Source organism: Mustela lutreola, chromosome X (genome assembly GCF_030435805.1).
Source record: "Mustela lutreola isolate mMusLut2 chromosome X, mMusLut2.pri, whole genome shotgun sequence".
Taxonomy (NCBI): domain Eukaryota; kingdom Metazoa; phylum Chordata; class Mammalia; order Carnivora; family Mustelidae; genus Mustela; species Mustela lutreola.
Genome location: NC_081308.1, coordinates 99,570,236 through 99,582,673, shown reverse-complemented (window position 1 = coordinate 99,582,673; position 12,438 = coordinate 99,570,236). Strand labels below are relative to the sequence as shown.

The 12,438-nt window shown below is 65.3% G+C and overlaps 1 long non-coding RNA gene across 2 annotated transcripts in view; it reads right to left on the bottom strand.

Moving 5' to 3' along the window:
• LOC131821193 (uncharacterized) overlaps positions 1-12,438 on the bottom strand; it is a 139,348-nt gene that overhangs the window by 30,316 nt on the left and 96,594 nt on the right. Inside the window, exon 1 of one of the 2 annotated variants that reach the window (XR_009349860.1) lies at positions 1,306-1,464. The exons of the other annotated variant lie outside the window; for it this stretch is intronic. This is a non-coding gene — a long non-coding RNA (uncharacterized LOC131821193). Of the gene's footprint in view, positions 1-1,305; positions 1,465-12,438 lie in introns of those variants that run through there. 2 annotated transcript variants of the gene reach the window in all.

Genomic DNA, 12,438 nt, shown 5'->3' with positions numbered 1-12,438 from the left:
TCTGGAGGCCATGAAGGCGGAAGATGGGTGAGCTATGAAACTGTGACAAGTACTAGTCTGTGTTATTGAAGAATGGATGTGACTCTGGGGAGAGATCCTGGACATGGTTCACCAGAATATCCTGATGCTTGCTGGTAGACTGTGCCCTGAACTGAGCTGCATTGCTTTAGTTTATATACAAAACAGAAGAATGTGATGGGTGAAGTGGACACCCCAACTTGAGTTCCAGGAAACTTACATTGCTTTCTGACCTCAAGGTTCAGCTCTTGCACAAACTCAGGTGCAAACAGCTTATGACGTGAAGTAGTTTTGAAGATGATTAAGAATCCAGAGTAAGATCATGTACCATTTGAATGTATGACATTGACACATTTTTTTCCATCCAAGTGATGTGTGAGAGTTGGTGCTCAGAAATGATTCTATTATTTTTGGGATGGGAGCAAACTGCCAAGTCGATGTGGACTATTCACTGAAGATGGTGTCCATCAACAACTAATAACCTATCTGCTGCCACCAAGTGTGAAAAGTGAACACAACATAGTAAAGCATACTTAGCAATTTAAAGGGAAAACCTTCTTCTGAAACAAACACACTATAAACATGGCATAATATAAAGCGATTGTTAAGTCACTGGTGGAAAAACACCATTCTTCAAAAACACAATGCAGTTTTGGAAAAGCAACACTACATTTACCCAATTTGATTATCCTACAAATGATATTCCCAAAATACAATTTTTTAGCTTGTAAAACGAAGAAATAATGAACTCGGTTTCTCTGCAAATGCACATGTGTATTCTATAATATCTGCAGTGTCTTCATAAAACATGCAACGTAAGAATGAAAATCAATCCACCCTCAATGAAAATGGCCTAAATGAAAAAATATATATAAATATACTTTAATATTTTTATATATCTAGTACAATATACAAATACTTTTGAATGTTGTTTATGATCAGAGCTTGTAGTACATAAAACTACTACAAAACGACATTGGAGGATGGTTATGAAAATGGACTGAAACAGAAAATTGATAGCAAGACAAATACCATACACAGTTAAGTGCTTCTTATAAAAAAGAAATAGCAAGCTTAAAAATGGCCAATTTCCATCAACCACACTAAACATGAAATATTTAATGACTGAAAAAAAAATGTCATTTACCAAGATGCCGAAACCATCCTTCCCCAAAACAGAACATAATGAGAACGCTTCCTTTGTGCCCCTAGCATTCAAGAGGATGACGGGGTGGCACACAAGAGATATAAACCTCAAGAAAACTGAGGGTAAGAAAAAACACCTACCTCTAAAACAAACTGGAACGACCAGAAAATCCTCCCACATTTCAGTGCTATCCACTTAAGAAAGCAACAGGAATATACACCAGATCTCCAATGAATTCCACAAACATGGCGGCCGCCAAGGGTCGAGCCTTGGCATCCCCGTGCCCGACCCGCAGGGCATCCGGACCCCGCACTCGGAAAAGCCCATGCTGCTCTTGCTCCTAGGGGAAGGGCCAGGCCGCCACAGGCCCAGTGCCCCCGGCCCGCAGCCCTCCCCCCCCGCCCCCGCACGGGATTTCCTTGCCCTGCGGGGTAGGCTTCTCCCGCTCCACTCCGCCCAAACATGGCGGCCGACTTGGCATCCCCGTGCCCGACCCGCAGGGCATCCGGACCCCGCGCTCGGCCCCGCCAGCCGTCCCTGGAGTCTCCCAGGTTGCCGCGGCGGTGGGGGCGGGGCACTACGCATGCGTGGGCCTTTGTCGGGGGGCGCAGGAGACAGACCCCCGCACCCCCGCTCCCATCACGCCTGCGCCTCCCGGGGACGCCGCTTTGCGGGCTCACGGGATCCCCAACGAGTTCCGCTTGATGGCAGTAGAGCACCACGTATGCCAAGCCGCCCTTCCTCCTGGGCCTCTCCCTCCGCCCTTTGCCAAAGAAAAAAGGCCAAGCCCTGTCCACCCTGGCTCCAACATGGCGGCCCCCATGTTTCTCCTCCTCTGGCTCTCGTGGGCGGAGCTCGTGAGGTTACGGGGAGCGGGGAGCGCCTCGCTCCTCTCTAGCTCCCCTTGACCGGCCTGGCATGCCAAACCCAAGGGCGAGGCTCAGCGAGCCCCAGCCAGGGTCTCCGAGGCTCCCGGCAGTGGCCTCGAACCCATCCGGGGCTCCATCTTGGCCCGCGCGGGAGACACGCTCTCCTGGTGCCGGGCCCAGAACCCCAGCCACGCCCCGCCGGTCCCTGCCCCAGCCTCAGTCAGGACTCCCCGAGAGGCCAGCCTCACCCCGAGGCCTTCGAGCGCCCAGGAACAAAGGACAGCGGCGGCGGCGCGGCCCGCGGGCACCCGCCGAGGGGTCAACAGTGAGGTCCCCCTCCCGCGCCCGGGGGACGGAGGGGTCCCGGGCACCGGGCCCTTCACCGCGGCCTCCTCCGACTCTGGACAGCTCCCGCGGGAGGGGCGCTCCAGGACCCGGGCCATTCCCAGGCCACGGGTACTCCAGGCCAACGCAAACACTGCAGCTCCTCCTTTCCCGTCAATCGGCCCAGAGGCCACGGTGCACACCTCACGGTCACATCCACGGCACCCTGACCACCAGGCTCTCCCGTGCCTGGGGCACTGGAGAAGCCAGAAGTACCGCAAACACGCACGCAAGCGCGCGCGCGCGCTCGCGCACACACACACTCACATCTCCTCTCTCACACACACCACAAAGACGCGCGGAAACACCCTTGGGGTCTCGCAAAACGCACGCTCGCACTCCTTCCCATGACCTCACGGGCGCGCGCGTGCACACACACTCACACTCACACACACACTCGGCGTCCCCCGGAAAGAAGAGAGATCCCGGCTGGATGTCACCCTTTCGGTCCTCGGGACGTGGACTACACGCTCCACTCACCTGTGCAGGTGAATGAAGGACGTCTGTCTCTACTGCCCTCTGATTGCCCAAGGGCAGAAGGGTGCACCTGTCATCCAGGCGGACCTCTCTCCCTGCTCTCAGTGCAGCTTCAAGCCTTAGGGACCATTTCGGCTCTCTGCCCTGCAAACCGCAGGGGCTGCCTCTCCCCAGGAGTCTGGCCTGAGAAGCTCACCACCTCATTCTTGCCAGGACAGCAGTGGATATTCCGTCCCACCCGTGGAAAGCAACACCCCGGCCCCCTCGCAACAAATGCCTCCCCCCTTCAACACACACCACCACCATCACCACCACCACCACCGGGCTCCAGGCCTGGAGGGTCCTTCCGGTCCTTTCCCACCTGTCACTCCTACCAATCCTTTCTGAGGGACACAAACCCTGCTCACGTGGGAGACTCACGCCCAAGGGCTAAGGGCTGGGGGCCGCGCCTACACGTAAGGGGAGAAAGGACCCGCACCCGAGGGGCCCCGTTCTTTGATCTCGGAGCCCAGCGTTCGGGAAAGGGATGTCATCTCTGCAAGACATCCCCGCACGGGCCCAGAAGGACGTGCTCCGATGCCACGGGTCCAGGCCCTCAGCTTCGGGCCGCCCCGGGCGCCCACTCGAAGGAACTAGGGCGGCCGGTGGGTGCGGGAAGGCGCCGAGCGGCCGCCGCCGCCGCCCCACTCGGGTGGGCCCGCGGGCCCGCGCTCCACTCCTCTGATGGGAGCCTCACCCGGATCCGCCTCCAGTCCAGAGGGTCTTCCCGGACACTCTCCCCTGCCCGGCCCCGCAAGCCGGCTGCTGGCAGACAGTTCGCCCCCCCCCCAGCCCCCCGCGCTACCCTCGCGGCCGCAAACCCCGCCACTCCGCCGTCCAGTCCGGCCCTGCCACGCGAAACCCCAGCCTCCACTCTCCGAGGTCGGCCACCCACTCTAGGGATTCCCTCCTGGCCACAAAGTAAAGGCCTGAGCACCCTCAGAGCCGCAGGTGGGAGCCACAGAAGACCGCCAAGGCGGGATGCGCCGCCTCGAACGGGAAGGGCCTGGCTCCCAAGTTGCGACGGCCGGGGTGGCGCCAAGGGAGGGTAACGCGGGGGCCCCCGATCTCAGGGGCCCTGGGCCTGGGTTGGAGGTCCGTTGCCCAACCAGTGTCTGTGCACGGGCCCCACCGTATCCCGACAGCGCCCACGCTGGGAATGGCGACAGTGGCGATGGATTCCCCTGGCCGGGGGCCCGCTCAGCCCTCAAGGACCTCCTGCCGCCCCGACACGCCAACCCGGCCCACCTAGAGTCAGGAGTAGGCCAGCCGAAGCCCGGCTCCCCGGCCTCGGGCCAGGGTGACCCACTGGCTCCCCTCCGGGTAGGCACCCCACACGGCAAGCAGGCCAGTCGACCCTTGACGAATCCCATGCTCTGCGGAGGTGGCAGTTGGCGCCCGGCTCTCGCCCAAGACTCCGGGGTGGATACCGAGGTGGTGCAGGGGGTGGGGGCTTTGGTGGTTAAGGGGGTGGGGTTGGGGGGTGGCATCGCCCAGCAAGGAGGTGAGCGAGTAGCGACAGAGGCCTCTAGCGCCACTACCAACGCCGCAGCCCACCCGGACCACCCCACCCCGCCAAACACGGAGCGCACACACCTTTCCAGACCCTGACTTGGTGTGAGCCAACTGGCTGCCTTGGGAAGTTGCTGGGGGAATAGGGGGTAGCTGGGGTCTGTGGGCGCGGGGCGGGGGGGCGCGGAGGGGGGGGTAGAGGTCGTGGGAGAGGAGAGAGGGGAGGGTCGGGGCGAGATGGGTGAGGGAGGAGGGCTGAAGCTGAGGGACCAGGGACCGGCGGTGGGGTGGGGGCGGGGAACGTGTGAGGACCCCCAGGAGCAGGCAAGGCTCACCGGGCCCCGGACCTTCTTTCACAGGTACTTGGGCTATTGGGAGAGCCTGGGTCTCCGCTACGGGTGGCCCTGGTGTTCAAGAGCCTGAGCCTCCTTTCGGGCACCGTCCGGGCGGGCACCTGACTGTGGGTGCACCGGGGCAAAGGGGGCTGGGCCCGCTGCCCGGCCCTTTCTGCAGACTCTGCATGCCGGTCCGTTGATGCCCGGCTGCGAAGCACGTGTGGCAGTGGGAGGCGGAGCCGGGGACCTGCGTCGTCGTCATTGCCCTGAAGACTCTGGAGCCATGTTGCAGAAGGTGGCCCAGAAAGCGAGCTGCGCCGATGCAGAGGCTACCCCTTGAGTCGGGGAGCGCTGGGGTAGGCCTTTCTGGCCAGACTAGGGGAAGCCCCGGGAGACGGCACGGCCGCTGCCCTGTGTGTGTCACCGCAACCGCTTGTTGGGCCCCAGCCTGGCTCTGGTGGTACTGGGGGTGGGGCGGACGAGGGGGTGGGGCGGAGGAGGCCGTTGCTGCCGTTGCTGCCGTTGCTGCCGTTGCTGCCGCTGCTGCTTCCACTTGGGCTGGCCCCAGGACCGGCCTGTCCCTTCTGGACTGGGCTCCCGGCCAGACAGCACCACCCTCGCGACCCACGCCCCCTCCCCTCCTCCGGAGACCACCTCCAGACGCCATGACACCGGGTGACCAAGCAGCACACCTGATCCCCGAACGGTTCACAGGGACATCGGGGTCCCGCCTCCACGCCCACAGCCAATGGCGGCGGCCTCCCAGTGACCCTGCCCGTGGCCCGGCCGCTCTTGGCGGGGCTTGCAGGGCCCTGGGTCCGGACAAGCCCATGCTGCTCTTGCTCCTAGGGGAAGGGCCAGGCCGCCACAGGCCCAGTGCCCCCGGCCCGCAGCCCTCCCCCCCCGCCCCCGCACGGGATTTCCTTGCCCTGCGGGGTAGGCTTCTCCCGCTCCACTCCGCCCAAACATGGCGGCCGCCTTGGCATCCCCGTGCCCGACCCGCAGGGCATCCGGACCCCGCGCTCGGCCCCGCCAGCCGTCCCTGGAGTCTCCCAGGTTGCCGCGGCGGTGGGGGCGGGGCACTACGCATGCGTGGGCCTTTGTCGGGGGCGCAGGAGACAGACCCCCGCACCCCCGCTCCCATCACGCCTGCGCCTCCCGGGGACGCCGCTTTGCGGGCTCACGGGATCCCCAACGAGTTCCGCTTGATGGCAGTAGAGCACCACGTATGCCAAGCCGCCCTTCCTCCTGGGCCTCTCCCTCCGCCCTTTGCCAAAGAAAAAAGGCCAAGCCCTGTCCACCCTGGCTCCAACATGGCGGCCCCCATGTTTCTCCTCCTCTGGCTCTCGTGGGCGGAGCTCGTGAGGTTACGGGGAGCGGGGAGCGCCTCGCTCCTCTCTAGCTCCCCTTGACCGGCCTGGCATGCCAAACCCAAGGGCGAGGCTCAGCGAGCCCCAGCCAGGGTCTCCGAGGCTCCCGGCAGTGGCCTCGAACCCATCCGGGGCTCCATCTTGGCCCGCGCGGGAGACACGCTCTTCTGGTGCCGGGCCCAGAACCCCAGCCACGCCCCGCCGGTCCCTGCCCCAGCCTCAGTCAGGACTCCCCGAGAGGCCAGCCTCACCCCGAGGCCTTCGAGCGCCCAGGAACAAAGGACAGCGGCGGCGGCGCGGCCCGCGGGCACCCGCCGAGGGGTCAACAGTGAGGTCCCCCTCCCGCGCCCGGGGGACGGAGGGGTCCCGGGCACCGGGCCCTTCACCGCGGCCTCCTCCGACTCTGGACAGCTCCCGCGGGAGGGGCGCTCCAGGACCCGGGCCATTCCCAGGCCACGGGTACTCCAGGCCAACGCAAACACTGCAGCTCCTCCTTTCCCGTCAATCGGCCCAGAGGCCACGGTGCACACCTCACGGTCACATCCACGGCACCCTGACCACCAGGCTCTCCCGTGCCTGGGGCACTGGAGAAGCCAGAAGTACCGCAAACACGCACGCAAGCGCGCGCGCGCACACACACACACACACTCACATCTCCTCTCTCACACACACCACAAAGACGCGCGGAAACACCCTTGGGGTCTCGCAAAACGCACGCTCGCACTCCTTCCCATGACCTCACGGGCGCGCGCGTGCACACACACTCACACTCACACACACACTCGGCGTCCCCCGGAAAGAAGAGAGATCCCGGCTGGATGTCACCCTTTCGGTCCTCGGGACGTGGACTACACGCTCCACTCCCCTGTGCAGGTGAATGAAGGACGTCTGTCTCTACTGCCCTCTGATTGCCCAAGGGCAGAAGGGTGCACCTGTCATCCAGGCGGACCTCTCTCCCTGCTCTCAGTGCAGCTTCAAGCCTTAGGGACCATTTCGGCTCTCTGCCCTGCAAACCGCAGGGGCTGCCTCTCCCCAGGAGTCTGGCCTGAGAAGCTCACCACCTCATTCTTGCCAGGACAGCAGTGGATATTCCGTCCCACCCGTGGAAAGCAACACCCCGGCCCCCTCGCAACAAATGCCTCCCCCCTTCAACACACACCACCACCATCACCACCACCACCACCGGGCTCCAGGCCTGGAGGGTCCTTCCGGTCCTTTCCCACCTGTCACTCCTACCAATCCTTTCTGAGGGACACAAACCCTGCTCACGTGGGAGACTCACGCCCAAGGGCTAAGGGCTGGGGGCCGCGCCTACACGTAAGGGGAGAAAGGACCCGCACCCGAGGGGCCCCGTTCTTTGATCTCGGAGCCCAGCGTTCGGGAAAGGGATGTCATCTCTGCAAGACATCCCCGCACGGGCCCAGAAGGACGTGCTCCGATGCCACGGGTCCAGGCCCTCAGCTTCGGGCCGCCCCGGGCGCCCACTCGAAGGAACTAGGGCGGCCGGTGGGTGCGGGAAGGCGCCGAGCGGCCGCCGCCCCACTCGGGTGGGCCCGCGGGCCCGCGCTCCACTCCTCTGATGGGAGCCTCACCCGGATCCGCCTCCAGGCCAGAGGGTCTTCCCGGACACTCTCCCCTGCCCGGCCCCGCAAGCCGGCTGCTGGCAGACAGTTCGCCCCCCCCCAGCCCCCCGCGCTACCCTCGCGGCCGCAAACCCCGCCACTCCGCCGTCCAGTCCTGCCCTGCCACGCGAAACCCCAGTCTCCACTCTCCGAGGTCGGCCACCCACTCTAGGGATTCCCTCCTGGCCACAAAGTAAAGGCCTGAGCACCCTCAGAGCCGCAGGTGGGAGCCACGGAAGACCGCCAAGGCGGGATGCGCCGCCTCGAACGGGAAGGGCCTGGCTCCCAAGTTGCGACGGCCGGGGTGGCGCCAAGGGAGGGTAACGCGGGGGCCCCCGATCTCAGGGGCCCTGGGCCTGGGTTGGAGGTCCGTTTCCCAACCAGTGTCTGTGCACGGGCCCCACCGTATCCCGACAGCGCCCACGCTGGGAATGGCGACAGTGGCGATGGATTCCCCTGGCCGGGGGCCCGCTCAGCCCTCAAGGACCTCCTGCCGCCCCGTCACGCCCACCCGGCCCACCTAGAGTCAGGAGTAGGCCAGCCGAAGCCCGGCTCCCCGGCCTCGGGCCGGGGTGACCCACTGGCTCCCCTCCGGGTAGGCACCCCACACGGCAAGCAGGCCAGTCGACCCTTGACGAATCCCATGCTCTGCGGAGGTGGCAGTTGGCGCCCGGCTCTCGCCCAAGACTCCGGGGTGGATACCGAGGTGGTGCAGGGGGTGGGGGCTTTGGTGGTTAAGGGGGTGGGGTTGGGGGGTGGCATCGCCCAGCAAGGAGGTGAGCGAGTAGCGACGGAGGCCTCTAGCGCCACTACCAACGCCGCAGCCCACCCGGACCACCCCACCCCGCCAAACACGGAGCGCACACACCTTTCCAGACCCTGACTTGGTGTGAGCCAACTGGCTGCCTTGGGAAGTTGCTGGGGGAATAGGGGGTAGCTGGGGTCTGTGGGCGCGGGGCGGGGGGGCGCGGAGGGGGGGGTAGAGGTCGTGGGAGGGGAGAGAGGGGAGGTTCGGGGCGAGATGGGTGAGGGAGGAGGGCTGAAGCTGAGGGACCAGGGACCGGCGGTGGGGTGGGGGCGGGGAACGTGTGAGGACCCCCAGGAGCAGGCAAGGCTCACCGGGCCCCGGACCTTCTTTCACAGGTACTTGGGCTATTGGGAGAGCCTGGGTCTCCGCTACGGGTGGCCCTGGTGTTCAAGAGCCTGAGCCTCCTTTCGGGCACCGTCCGGGCGGGCACCTGACTGTGGGTGCACCGGGGCAAAGGGGGCTGGGCCCGCTGCCCGGCCCTTTCTGCAGACTCTGCATGCCGGTCCGTTGATGCCCGGCTGCGAAGCACGTGTGGCAGTGGGAGGCGGAGCCGGGGACCTGCGTCGTCGTCATTGCCCTGAAGACTCTGGAGCCATGTTGCAGAAGGTGGCCCAGAAAGCGAGCTGCGCCGATGCAGAGGCTACCCCTTGAGTCGGGGAGCGCTGGGGTAGGCCTTTCTGGCCAGACTAGGGGAAGCCCCGGGAGACGGCACGGCCGCTGCCCTGTGTGTGTCACCGCAACCGCTTGTTGGGCCCCAGCCTGGCTCTGGTGGTACTGGGGGTGGGGCGGACGAGGGGGTGGGGCGGAGGAGGCCGTTGCTGCCATTGCTGCCGTTGCTGCCGTTGCTGCCGCTGCTGCTTCCACTTGGGCTGGCCCCAGGACCGGCCTGTCCCTTCAGGACTGGGCTCCCGGCCAGACAGCACCACCCTCGCGACCCACGCCCCCTCCCCTCCTCCGGAGACCACCTCCAGACGCCATGACACCGGGTGACCAAGCAGCACACCTGATCCCCGAACGGTTCACAGGGACATCGGGGTCCCGCCTCCACGCCCACCGCCAATGGCGGCGGCCTCCCAGTGACCCTGCCCGTGGCCCGGCCGCTCTTGGCGGGGCTTGCAGGGCCCTGGGTCCGGACAAGCCCATGCTGCTCTTGCTCCTAGGGGAAGGGCCAGGCCGCCACAGGCCCAGTGCCCCCGGCCCGCAGCCCTTCCCCCCCCGCCCCCGCACGGTATTTCCTTGCCCTGCGGGGTAGGCTTCTCCCGCTCCACTCCGCCCAAACATGGCGGCCGCCTTGGCATCCCCGTGCCCGACCCGCAGGGCATCCGGACCCCGCGCTCGGCCCCGCCAGCCGTCCCTGGAGTCTCCCAGGTTGCCGCGGCGGTGGGGGCGGGGCACTACGCATGCGTGGGCCTTTGTCGTGGGCACAGGAGACAGACCCCCGCACCCCCGCTCCCATCACGCCTGCGCCTCCCGGGGACGCCGCTTTGCGGGCTCACGGGATCCCCAACGAGTTCCACTTGATGGCAGTAGAGCACCACGTATGCCAAGCCGCCCTTCCTCCTGGGCCTCTCCCTCCGCCCTTTGCCAAAGAAAAAAGGCCAAGCCCTGTCCACCCTGGCTCCAACATGGCGGCCCCCATGTTTCTCCTCCTCTGGCTCTCGTGGGCGGAGCTCGTGAGGTTACGGGGAGCGGGGATCGCCTGGCTCCTCTCTAGCTCCCCTTGACCGGCCTGGCATACCAAACCCAAGGGCGAGGCTCAGCGAGCCCCAGCCAGGGTCTCCGAGGCTCCCGGTAGTGGCCTCGAACCCATCCGGGGCTCCATCTTGGCCCGCGCGGGAGACACGCTCTTCTGGTGCCGGGCCCAGAACCCCAGCCACGCCCCGCCGGTCCCTGCCCCAGCCTCAGTCAGGACTCCCCGAGAGGCCAGCCTCACCCCGAGGCCTTCGAGCGCCCAGGAACAAAGGACAGCGGCGGCGGCGCGGCCCGCGGGCACCCGCCGAGGGGTCAACAGTGAGGTCCCCCTCCCGCGCCCGGGGGACGGAGGTGTCCCGGGCACCGGGCCCTTCACCGCGGCCTCCTCTGACTCTGGACAGCTCCCGCGGGAGGGGCGCTCCAGGACCCGGGCCATTCCCAGGCCACGGGTACTCCAGGCCAACGCAAACACTGCAGCTCCTCCTTTCCCGTCAATCGGCCCAGAGGCCACGGTGCACACCTCACGGTCACATCCACGGCACCCTGACCACCAGGCTCTCCCGTGCCTGGGGCACTGGAGAAGCCAGAAGTACCGCAAACACGCACGCAAGCGCGCGCGCGCGCACACACACACACACACTCACATCTCCTCTCTCACACACACCACAAAGACGCGCGGAAACACCCTTGGGGTCTCGCAAAACGCACGCTCGCACTCCTTCCCATGACCTCACGGGCGCGCGCGTGCACACACACTCACACTCACACACACACTCGGCGTCCCCCGGAAAGAAGAGAGATCCCGGCTGGATGTCACCCTTTCGGTCCTCGGGACGTGGACTACACGCTCCACTCCCCTGTGCAGGTGAATGAAGGACGTCTGTCTCTACTGCCCTCTGATTGCCCAAGGGCAGAAGGGTGCACCTGTCATCCAGGCGGACCTCTCTCCCTGCTCTCAGTGCAGCTTCAAGCCTTAGGGACCATTTCGGCTCTCTGCCCTGCAAACCGCAGGGGCTGCCTCTCCCCAGGAGTCTGGCCTGAGAAGCTCACCACCTCATTCTTGCCAGGACAGCAGTGGATATTCCGTCCCACCCGTGGAAAGCAACACCCCGGCCCCCTCGCAACAAATGCCTCCCCCCTTCAACACACACCACCACCATCACCACCACCACCACCGGGCTCCAGGCCTGGAGGGTCCTTCCGGTCCTTTCCCACCTGTCACTCCTACCAATCCTTTCTGAGGGACACAAACCCTGCTCACGTGGGAGACTCACGCCCAAGGGCTAAGGGCTGGGGGCCGCGCCTACACGTAAGGGGAGAAAGGACCCGCACCCGAGGGGCCCCGTTCTTTGATCTCGGAGCCCAGCGTTCGGGAAAGGGATGTCATCTCTGCAAGACATCCCCGCACGGGCCCAGAAGGACGTGCTCCGATGCCACGGGTCCAGGCCCTCAGCTTCGGGCCGCCCCGGGCGCCCACTCGAAGGAACTAGGGCGGCCGGTGGGTGCGGGAAGGCGCCGAGCGGCCGCCGCCGCCGCCCCACTCGGGTGGGCCCGCGGGCCCGCGCTCCACTCCTCTGATGGGAGCCTCACCCGGATCCGCCTCCAGTCCAGAGGGTCTTCCCGGACACTCTCCCCTGCCCGGCCCCGCAAGCCGGCTGCTGGCAGACAGTTCGCCCCCCCCCCAGCCCCCCGCGCTACCCTCGCGGCCGCAAACCCCGCCACTCCGCCGTCCAGTCCGGCCCTGCCACGCGAAACCCCAGCCTCCACTCTCCGAGGTCGGCCACCCACTCTAGGGATTCCCTCCTGGCCACAAAGTAAAGGCCTGAGCACCCTCAGAGCCGCAGGTGGGAGCCACAGAAGACCGCCAAGGCGGGATGCGCCGCCTCGAACGGGAAGGGCCTGGCTCCCAAGTTGCGACGGCCGGGGTGGCGCCAAGGGAGGGTAACGCGGGGGCCCCCGATCTCAGGGGCCCTGGGCCTGGGTTGGAGGTCCGTTGCCCAACCAGTGTCTGTGCACGGGCCCCACCGTATCCCGACAGCGCCCACGCTGGGAATGGCGACAGTGGCGATGGATTCCCCTGGCCGGGGGCCCGCTCAGCCCTCAAGGACCTCCTGCCGCCCCGACACGCCAACCCGGCCCACCTAGAGTCAGGAGTAGGCCAGCCG